We start from the raw sequence: 11,079 nt of genomic DNA on the forward strand, positions 1-11,079 counted from the left end.
TGACATCACCGGCAAAAATTCCCCTTGAAAAGGCAATCCGGGCTTCCAGGAGGAAAAAAAGTTCGCAGGAAAAGGAGCGCAGGCAGGCAGCTCAGCGCCTCGGAAGACGCCGCCGAAGATCGCGTTCCGGGCGGAGGTGCAGGACAAGAAGCATCCGCGCCCCGGTGACAGGGCGGCTGGCCGCACTGACAGATCGCGCCCCCGATTCCTCCCCGCGCCTCTGCCCCTGCACTTCCCGCAAACCGCACAGATCGCCGGCACCGCAAGGTGCGTGTTGTAATCGGCGGGCGAGTTTCAAGAGTCAAGTTTCTGTTTTGCCCTTCTTCCCACCCCCTGTTCTTTATTGCAGCCGAGGCTTTGTACCGAGATGGCTCTCGGGGAGAAAGCGAGCGCAGCGCCGGACCGATCCCTCTCTCCCTCTCTCTCTCTCTGTCTCTCTGCCCCGCTCTCCACACACACCGCCGGGGTGCAGGGCTATCCGACCGGCCGCTCTGACACTATTGTCACGGCAACTTGAACGATGGAGACGAGGCTGCGAGCACACATCCGACAGGAGCGAGGCAGGGGCGTAGAAACCGGGGCTCCCGCCTGCTCCCCGCTACTTCTCCTGGAGAGCTTTCCCAAAGAGCCGAGCACGGCGGTGCGATCAGTGGAGGAGCGCTGTGGTGAAGTCGGGTTACCCCGAGAGAGCCCTGGGCGTTCAGAGACAGAGAGAGAGAGAGGAGGAGGAGGAGGAGGTGGAGGGGGCGGGCAGCGCTCGGCACAAAATCCCACCCCCCCTCCTCCCCAGTTCAGACTTGAAAGCAGTCTGCAGAGCGCAGCGCACACCGTCCACCGAGCCGCGCCGGGAGGGAGAGAGAGAGAAAGAAAGAGAGAAAATTACGACTCGCACCAGTTCAGTATGAAACAGGAAGCGCTCGCTGTAATTACGACTTTGAAAGTGCTGCGCCGCGATCTCCCGTTTCAAGGCAGGACTTGGAAAGAACAGAAAAAACAGTCAGAGGAATGAGAGGGCGTGAGGCAGGTATGTAAGCAGGGATCCAAAACGAATATTTCCCGCGGCCGATCAGACGCGCCGCCCTGGGACCGACCCGCCGGACCGCAGCTCGGCGCGCCCCCCACCAGCGCCTGAGCCGCAGACTCCCGGGCCGGCCAGCTCGCCTGCCCCGCTCTCACAGCCCGGCAGAGAGGAGGGGGGGCTGGTCGGCGCGGCACTGCCGGCTCTCCGCGCCAGGCTGGTGCCCCAGGACAGTCAGGTCCTGCAGGTCTCCCACTGGGGCTCTGTGTGGGCTGGGAGCAGGGAAGAGAGTGGATCTGCAGGCCGGCTCCTCAGCCCTCCTCTGTCGCTCACCTGGGGATCTGTGTCATGTTCTGGGGTGTCGGTCAGCTGACATGCTGTAACTGGACTCACTGGTACCCTGACTGACTCCCCGACTCTGTCTCCTTGACTCCAACTCTCTGACAGCCTGACAGGCACACTAACACCCTGACTGACTGACACCCTGACAGATACACTCACACACTACACCCTGACTGACTGACACCCTGACAGATACACTCACACACTACACCCTGACAGATACACTCACACACTAACACCCTGACTGACTGACACCCTGACAGATACACTCACACACTAACACCCTGACTGACTGACACCCTGACAGATACACTCACACACTACACCCTGACTGACTGACACCCTGACAGATACACTCACACCCTACACCCTGACAGATACACTCACACACTAACACCCTGACCAACTGACACCCTGACAGATACACTCACACACTAACACCCTGACTGACTGACACCCTGACAGATACACTCACACACTACACCCTGACAGATACACTTACACACTAACACCCTGACTGACTGACACCCTGACAGATACACTCACACACTAACACCCTGACAGATACACTCACACACTAACACCCTGACTAACTGACACCCTGACAGATACACTCACACACTACACCCTGACTGACTGACACCCTGACAGATACACTCACACACTACACCCTGACTAACTGACACCCTGACAGATACACTCACACACTACACCCTGACAGATACACTCACACACTAACAACCTGACTGACTGACATCCTGACAGATACACTCACACACCACACCCTGACAGATACACTCACACACTAACACCCTGACCAACTGACACCCTGACAGATACACTCACAAACTACACCCTGACAGATACACTCACACACTAACAACCTGACTGACTGACATCCTGACAGATACACTCACACACTACACCCTGACTGACTGACACCCTGACAGATACACTCACACACCACACCCTGACAGATACACCCACACACTAACACCCTGACTGACTGGCACCCTGACAGATACACTTACACACTAACACCCTGACTGACTGACACCCTGACAGATACACTCACACACTAACACCCTGACTGACTGACACCCTGACAGATACACTCACACACTAACACCCTGACTAACTGACACCCTGACAGATACACTCACACACTACACCCTGACTAACTGACACCCTGACAGATACACTCACACACTACACCCTGACAGATACACTCACACACTAACACCCTGACAGATACACTCACACACTAACACCCTGACTGACTGACACCCTGACAGATACACTCACACACTACACCTTGACTGACTGACACCCTGACAGATACACTCACACACTACACCCTGACAGATACACTCACACACTAACACCCTGACAGATACACTCACACACTAACACCCTGACTGACTGACACCCTGACAGATACACTCACACACTACACCCTGACTGACTGACACCCTGACAGATACACTCACACACTAACACCCTGACAAATACACTCACACACTAACACCCTGACTGACTGACACCCTGGCAGATACACTCACACACTACACCCTGACAGATACACTCACACACTAATACCCTGACTGACTGACACCCTGACAGATACACTCACACACTACACCCTGACAGATACACTCACACACTAACACTCTGACAAATGCACTCACACACTAACAGCCTGACTGACACCCTGACAGATACACTCACACACTAACACCCTGACCGACTGACACCCTGACAGATACACTCACACACTACACCCTGACAGATACACTCATACACTAACACCCTGACAAATACACTCACACACTAACACCCTGACTGACTGACACCCTGGCAGATACACTCACACACTAACACCCTGACCAACTGACACCCTGACAGATACACTCACACACTAACACCCTGACCAACTGACACCCTGACAGATACACTCACACACTACACCCTGACAGATACACTCATACACTAACACCCTGACAGATACACTCACACACTAACACCCTGACTGACTGACACCCTGGCAGATACACTCACACACTACACCCTGACAGATACACTCACACACTAACACCCTGAAGGATACATTCATACACTGACACCCTGGCAGATACGCTCACAGACTACACCCTGACCGACTGACACCCAGGCAGATACACTCACACACTGAGTGACTCCCTGACTCCCCGACTCCCTGATTGTCTGACTGACACGCTGTCTGAGATACTGTTTCCACACTGTCAGGTGAGACATGTTCCAGTCTACAGGACAAGAGCCACTGATCCTGAACCTCACCCAGCCCTCTCCTGAAGTCCTGGAGGACAGAGAGTCACCCTCGGCTGCTCACAGCAGTGTGAGAGACTTGAGAAGCCTCTGCCTCATCACTTACTCTCTCCTGGCGGCTGGGGTATCGATCGGTGAGCGTCTCTCTCCCTCACAGTCCCGCTATTGATCTCTGCTCAGACACGCCCCCCTGCACACAGCCGCACACACACAGAGCCACACAAACACACACACACTGCGAACCACACGCACACAGCCACAAACACACACGCTGAGAACCACACTCACAGAGCCAGACAAACACATACATGCAGAGAACCAAATGCACACAGGCACACAAACACACACACGCTGAGAATCACACATACACACTGAGAACCACACTCACAGAGCCAGACAAACACATACATGCAGAGAACCAAATGCACAAAGCCACACAAACACATACACTCTGAGAACCACATGCACAGCCACACATACACACACACGTTGAGAACCAAATGCAAACAGGCACACAAACACACACACACACTGAGAACTTCATGCACACAGCCACAGAAACACACACACACTGAGAACTACACACACAGCCACACAAACACACACACTGAGAACTACACACACAGCCACACAAATGGAAACCCACTGCGAACCACACATGCAGCCATAGACACACTGAGACACACCCAATGAGAGACACAGTTGCTCACAAACTCTGCCACCCTCTCATACCCTGAAACACACTCACACTAACACACACAGCCACAGTCTTTGACAGCCTCATACCCACAGTTACTCTTACACACTGACACAGTCATGCAACACACATCTGGCACACAAAATGAACACAGTCATACACAATGACACAGTAACACTGACACACTGTCACACACAATAACACACAAGCACTGACTCACTGTGACGCACTATCACACACACTGACTCACAAACATTACCGCTAATCACTATACTGACACACAACATGACACACACAAACTGACGACAAACACTAACAAACTGACTCACAAACACTGACTCACACACATTGGCATCATGACACAGTGTAAGACTCACTTCTTCCCAGCCCTTGATGTTCCTGCCAGCTGTGAGATCACAGATTATCCCCATCAGTCACTGGTCTCTGCAGTTTGGGGGCAGCAGCCTTGTAGCAGGGCCACTGGGGGCCACTGGGGGCCGCTGGGGGCCGCTGATAGTCATGTTGGTCAGGATCAATCGCCTGGACAGTGTGATGGAGAGCACAGGGGGTAAGGGAGAGGTGACTGTCGTGCAGGGCCGTCGGGAGAACTGACATGCACATACACTCACTCTCACACCGCAACACCTGCGTGTACACACTCCCGCTCCTGAGCTCTTTCCATCAGTCTGTCTGTGATCCTCCTGCTCCTGAGCTCTTTCCATCAGTCTGTCTGTGATCCTTCTGCTCCTGAGCTCTTTCCATCAGTCTGTCTGTGATCCTCCTGTTCCTGAGCTCTTTCCATCAGTCTGCCTGTGATCCTCCTGCTCCTGAGCTCTTTCCATCAGTCTGCCTGTGATCCTCCTGCTCCAGAGCTCTTTCTATCAGTTTGCCTGTGATCCTCCTGCTCCGGAGCTCTTTCCATCAGTCTGTCTGTGATCCTCCTGCTCCTGAGCTCTTTCTATCAGTCTTCCTGTGATCCTCCTGCTCCTGAGCTCTTTCCATCAGTCTGTCTGTGATCCTCCTGCTCCTGATCTCTTACCTCCTGGATGCTGCTGACTCTCTCAAGTCCAGGTTTTTCTCTTCTTAGCTTAGGCTTCTGCTCAGCAGACAGCTTGTTCTGATTGTCATGTCAACAAAAGATTTGTTTACTTGACAGTTCATTTTTTCTCTTTCTGCATCATTTTAAGGTCTGCCTGATACTACAGGATCAAGTGAATGAAGCTACAGCTTCACAACTTCATGTCAAGGTTATTGCAGTGAGTGGGGGGCAGTTGGACATGGCTGCCCTCACTGCTGTAGTGTGCATTGGTATGATGTGTGAGGTATCACCTGTCCCCGGCTCTCTCTTTTCCCTCTGCTCTTGCTCTTTCTGTCTTTTCTCCCCCTCTCCTTCCCTCTGTCTTTCCTCTCCCTTCTCCTTCTCAGATTCCAATTCGAAGAGGCTTATTGGCATGAGCAAAAAGTTAAAACAATACCAATTATAAGGCGTTAACATGGTATAGAGAGTCTGACTCCCTGCTCCTCAGGCAGTGACAGGAGATCACACGCTGGGCTGCAGCTCTATTGAGTTTCCTCTCCCAGTAGGATCAGAAGCTGTTCTGGTTCTGGCAGGAGTGGGAATTCTGGGACTAGATTTGTTATTTTAGGGAAGAATGTTTGTCTGATCCCAGAGTATTTCTCACAGTCCAGTATCCCCCTCTCTTGTGTCCAGTGTCCACTCCTCTCTTCTGTCCTCCTCTCTTCCTTTCATCTCTCCTCCTCTCTCATATCCCCCTTTCCTCCTCTCTCTCCTATCCCCCTCTCCCCCACTGTCTGCTCTTTTCTATCCCCCTTCCTCCTCCACCTCACTCTACGCTCTCTTCTATCCCTCTTCTCCTCTCTCATATCCCCCCTCCTCCTCTCTCTCCTCTCCCCCCTCCTCCTCTCTCTCCTATCCCTCCTATCCCCCCTCCTCCTCTCTCTCCTCTCCCCCCTCCTCCTCTCTCTCCTATCCCTCTCCTCCTCTCTCTCTCCTCTCTCCTCTCCCCCTTCCTCCTCTCTCTCTCCTCTCTCCTCTCCCCCTTCCTCCTCTCTCTCCTATCTCTCCTCTCCCCCCTCCTCCTCTCTCTCCTCTCCCCCTTCCTCCTCTCTCTCCTATCTCTCCTCTCCCCCCTCCTCCTCTCTCTCCTATCCCCCCTCCTCCTCTCTCTCCTCTCCCCCTGTCCTCCTCTCTCTCCTCTCCCCCTGTCCTGCTCTCTGTTCCTGCTCCCCTCTCTCTGGTAGAGTCGAAGAGGTGAGACTGCTCTGTTCTGCTAAGCTCACATTTGTAAGACAAATATTATAACAAATTAAAGAGTGCAACAATGGCGAGTGTCAGCCTTACGTCAGCGGGGTTTTTATTAGGAACACCTGTGGTCCTAACGGGTTCCATATGAGCCCCACTGGTCCATACTGGTCTGTGTGCTGTGTGCTGGAGCAGGCAGGGCCCGGAGAATGAAGTCATCTTTAATTTGGCCTTTGTTCCAGATTACCTGACACCTACACTGTGATTGCATAACCTTTTGTCCCGAGGAAACTCTCCTTCTCTCCCACTCTCCCTGTAGAGGAAAGGAAGAGGAGTCGAGAGTGTTCAATGGCTCAGTGTCACAGTGCCAGGCTGCAGTGTGTTCAGTGGCTCAGTGTCACAGTGCCAGGCTGCAGTGTGTTCAGGGGCTCAGTGCTGGGCTTCAGTGTGTTGAGTTGCTCAGTGTCAAAGTGCCAGGCTGCAGTGTGTTCAGGGGCTCAGTGCTGGGCTGCAGTGTGTTGAGTTGCTCAGTGTCACAGTGCCGGGCTGCAGTGTGTTCAGTAGCTCAGTGTCACAGTGCTGGGCTGTGGTGTGTTCAGTGGCTCAGTGTCAGAGAGCTAGGCTGCAATGTGTTCAGTGGCTCAATGTCACAGTGCCGGGCTGCAGTGTGTTGAGTTGCTCAGTGTCATAGTGCCGTGCTGCAGTGTGTTGAGTTGCTCAGTGTCGCAGTGCTGGGCTGTGGTGTGTTCAGTAGCTCAGTGTCAGAGATCTAGGCTGCAGTGTGTTCAGTGTTTGTCGAGATCTCCCAGCAAGCCCCAGGTGACTGCCCCCCTGTGTGCGAGGTGTCAAGGCTGGTGCTGAACACGGGCCAGGCCCAGGCCTGTGAAACCCTGTGCTCCACGGCCCTGCTAATTGGACAGCGTGTAAACACTCCGCAGCTGTTTATGGCTGTAATTAATGTGCCGGGACCCGTCAGCCTGGCCCTGCCAGTCTGCTCTCTAATTACTGGCAGCCCGCAGTCAGGGCTTCCTCTCCAGCTCGAACCGAAGCCATCGAGGTCCGTCTGCCATCCGCTCGTGCCCCTCGCACCAGTCGCCTGCCCCTCTCCCAGAAGGTGTGCAAGTCAGACTGCGGGAACAGCCCGGCAGCCTTCCCGCTGGAGCGCAGCTGAAGCCATTAGATTAGGAGTGTTTACAGAGCTCAGGGCTTGTTTAGTCTGAATCTCTGCAGGGTTAAGTGAGCTCAATCTGGCCTCCCTGCAAGCCGGAGACTGACAGGCAGAAGGGCAATGAGTCTGGACTGCACAGCACTGCGCAACACAGCTCTGCTCTGCACAGCACTGCGCAACACAGCTCTGCTCTGCACAGCACTGCGCAACACAGCTCTACTCTGCACAGCACTGCGCAACACAGCTCTGCTCTGCACAGCACTGCGCAACACAACTCAAATCTGCACAGCACTGCGCAACACAGCTCTACTCTGCACAGCACTGCACAACACAGCTCTAATCTGCACAGCACTGCGCAACACAGCTCTACTCTGCACAGCACTGTGCAACACAACTCGAATCTGCACAGCACTGCGCAACATAGCTCTACTCTGCACAGCACTGCACAACACAGCTCTGCTCTGCACAGCACTGCGCAACACAACTCGAATCTGCACAGCACTGCGCAACACAGCTCTACTCTGCACAGCACTGCACAACACAGCTCTAATCTGCACAGCACTACGCAACACAGCTCTGCTCTGCACAGCACTGCGCAACACAGCTCTACTCTGCACAGCACTGCACAACACAGCTCTGCTCTGCACAGCACTGCGCAACACAGCTCTGCTCTGCACAGGACTGCGCAACACAGTTCTACCCTACACATTACTGCACAACACAGTTCTGCTCTGCACAGCACAGCACTGTGGAACATAGCAACAACACAATGCAACACAGGAGCACAGTGCTGAATGCGGAGAGACACAGGACACACTGCAGGGTCAGTCTCTGTCTTGAGAAAGAGTCACAGATAATCCCAGCGCTGTCAACGAGTGAAGTTACCGCATCACCATGCTCACAGAGTGCAGACATCAGCGACAGAGGGGCTGAGTCTCTTTAGTCGTGGGCCAAGGAGACCACAGGGGATCCGGCTGAGATGTTGTGTCCTGACAGAGGTCGACTCCAGGGAGTCACTCCGCGGGGAGTGAGACAGAACGGGGAGCTCTCCTCTCCTGTGTTTGTGTGTGCGCATGCAAGTGTGGAACCCGAGCCAGAACTCCTGTCTTAAATCAGGACTTCTGGACCCCAACTTACTGGGACTCTTTCCCAATCGGTTAGATTGACTGAATAATAAACCTCTGAGTCCTAGGTGAGCCCCATCTTTTGTGTACCCTGAAATCACCCCCCCCACATCCGACCCTGGAGAAGTCCCCCGCGCACACACACACACACACACACACACACACACACGCGACTGCTCTCGCTTGCGCAAGCCCCCTTGTCAGGGCTCCAGAACCCCCCACCCCCCAGGAGAGCAGCTGCAGGGGTGATGTCATCGGGAGCAGGCTGACACCCCCCGACTGGCGAGCCCTTATTGAAAGCAGAGCTCTTTGTTTCTCTTTAAATCACTAATAACACTGAAAACCTGCACAGCTCCCCCCGCCCGCAGCCTTCCTGACTCATGACAGCACACAGCTGCAGTCAATATCACACTGGTACTCGAACACACACACTGATGCACTAACACTCCGCAGGACAGACCCTGCTCCCGGGTCCCGATCTGGGACGGGACAGTCCCAATCCAGGACAGACCCTGCTCCCGGGTCCCGATCTGGGACGGGACAGTCCCAATCCAGGAGAGGACCCTGCTCCTGAGTCCCGATCTGGGACGGGACAGTCCCAATCCAGGACAGGACCCTGCTCCCGAGTCCTGATCCGGGACGGGACAGTCCCAATCCAGGACAGGACCCTGCTCCTGAGTCCCAATCCGGGACAGGACCCTGCTCCCGAGTTCTAATCTGGGACAGGACCCTGCTCCCGAGTCCTGATCTGGGACAGGACAGTCCCAATCCAGGAGAGGACCCTGCTCCCGAGTTCCGATCTGGGACAGGACAGTCCCAATCCAGGACAGGACCCTGCTCCCAGGTCCCGATCCGGGACAGGACCCTGCTCCTGAGTCCCGATCCGGGACAGGACAGTCCCAATCCAGGACAGGACCCTGCTCCCAGGTCCTGATCCGGGACAGGACCCTGCTCCTGAGTCCCGATCTGGGACAGGACAGTCCCAATCCAGGACAGGACCCTGCTCCCAGGTCCTGATCTGGGACAGGACCCTGCTCCTGAGTCCCGATCTGGGACGGGACAGTCCCAATTCAGGACAGGACCCTGCTCCTGAGTCCCGATCTGGGACAGGACAGTCCCAATCCTGACCCATGACAACATACAGCTGCAGTTAATATCCCACTGGTGGCAGAATTCTGATACAGGACAGGTCCCTGCTCCAGAGACCCAGTCCGGTACAGGACCCTGCTCCTGAGTCCCGATCCGGGACGGGACCCTGTAGCCACAATGCTAATTTAGCCAGGAGGCTACAGGCAGTGTCCCCCTGCTCTGCCTCTCCCTCTCTCGCAGTCTCTGCTCGTCTCAGCGCTGTAAGAGGACCTGCTGCTCGGCACACATTCTCAGCCCCAGTGCCAGGACTCCAGACATGCTTTGAATTTAGTGCTGTTTCCCCCTCTCTCTCACAGGGCAGCAATGCACACATCCCTGCCACTTGGAATGGCCTCAGTCTTTCCAAGCTTTGAAGACAGTTCAGGCTTCTAATAAAAGACAGGTCCTCACCACAACAAAAGCCCCAGCTTCAAGTTTGAATAAACAATCTTTTTTTTATTCCTTCTCTCCCCTCTCCCCTCACTCTCCCCTTCCCTCTGTATTTTTCCTGTCTTGGCTGCAGCAGAAATATGTGCACTTGTTATGCTTTTTCCATGGGTTCACCATCCTCTGGAATAGATTATCTTGGAGAGGGAGGGAGAGAGGGGGAGAGAGAGAGAGACAGAGAGGGGCATCAGAGAGCAGTAGGGTGAGTGTGGGCACACTGCCCCAGGGGGCAGAGAGAGAGGGGCATCAGAGAGCAGTAGGGTGAGTGTGGGCACACTGCCCCAGGGGGCAGAGAGAGGGGGGCATCAGAGAGCAGTAGGGTTGCTGTGGGCACACTGCCCCAGGGGGCAGAGAGAGAGGGGCATCAGAGAGCAGTAGGGTGAATGTGTCTATTACTCTATCTTTTCCTCTATTCCTCCTTCTCTCCTCTGCTACCTGTCTTTGAACTGTTTTCTATCTACCTCCCTCTCTCTGTCCTACCCTGAGCAGGACTGGTGTAGCTGTCCAGTCCAGTGGTGTGTACAGCAGGAGGAAGTGCTGTCTCTGTCCTACCCTGAGCAGGACTGGTGTAGCTGTCCAGTCCAGTGG

At 54.5% G+C, this 11,079-nt stretch overlaps 1 long non-coding RNA gene across 1 annotated transcript; it reads left to right on the plus strand.

Moving 5' to 3' along the window:
• The first annotated feature begins 937 nt into the window (after positions 1-937).
• On the plus strand, positions 938-8,025 carry LOC138241889 (uncharacterized). The gene is made up of 3 exons (XR_011191175.1): positions 938-1,024; positions 3,626-3,798; positions 5,549-8,025. It is a non-coding gene; the product is annotated as an uncharacterized lncRNA (long non-coding RNA).
• The last annotated feature ends 3,054 nt before the right edge of the window (positions 8,026-11,079 follow it).

Source organism: Lepisosteus oculatus, chromosome 11 (assembly GCF_040954835.1).
Source record: "Lepisosteus oculatus isolate fLepOcu1 chromosome 11, fLepOcu1.hap2, whole genome shotgun sequence".
In the NCBI taxonomy this organism is placed as follows: domain Eukaryota; kingdom Metazoa; phylum Chordata; class Actinopteri; order Semionotiformes; family Lepisosteidae; genus Lepisosteus; species Lepisosteus oculatus.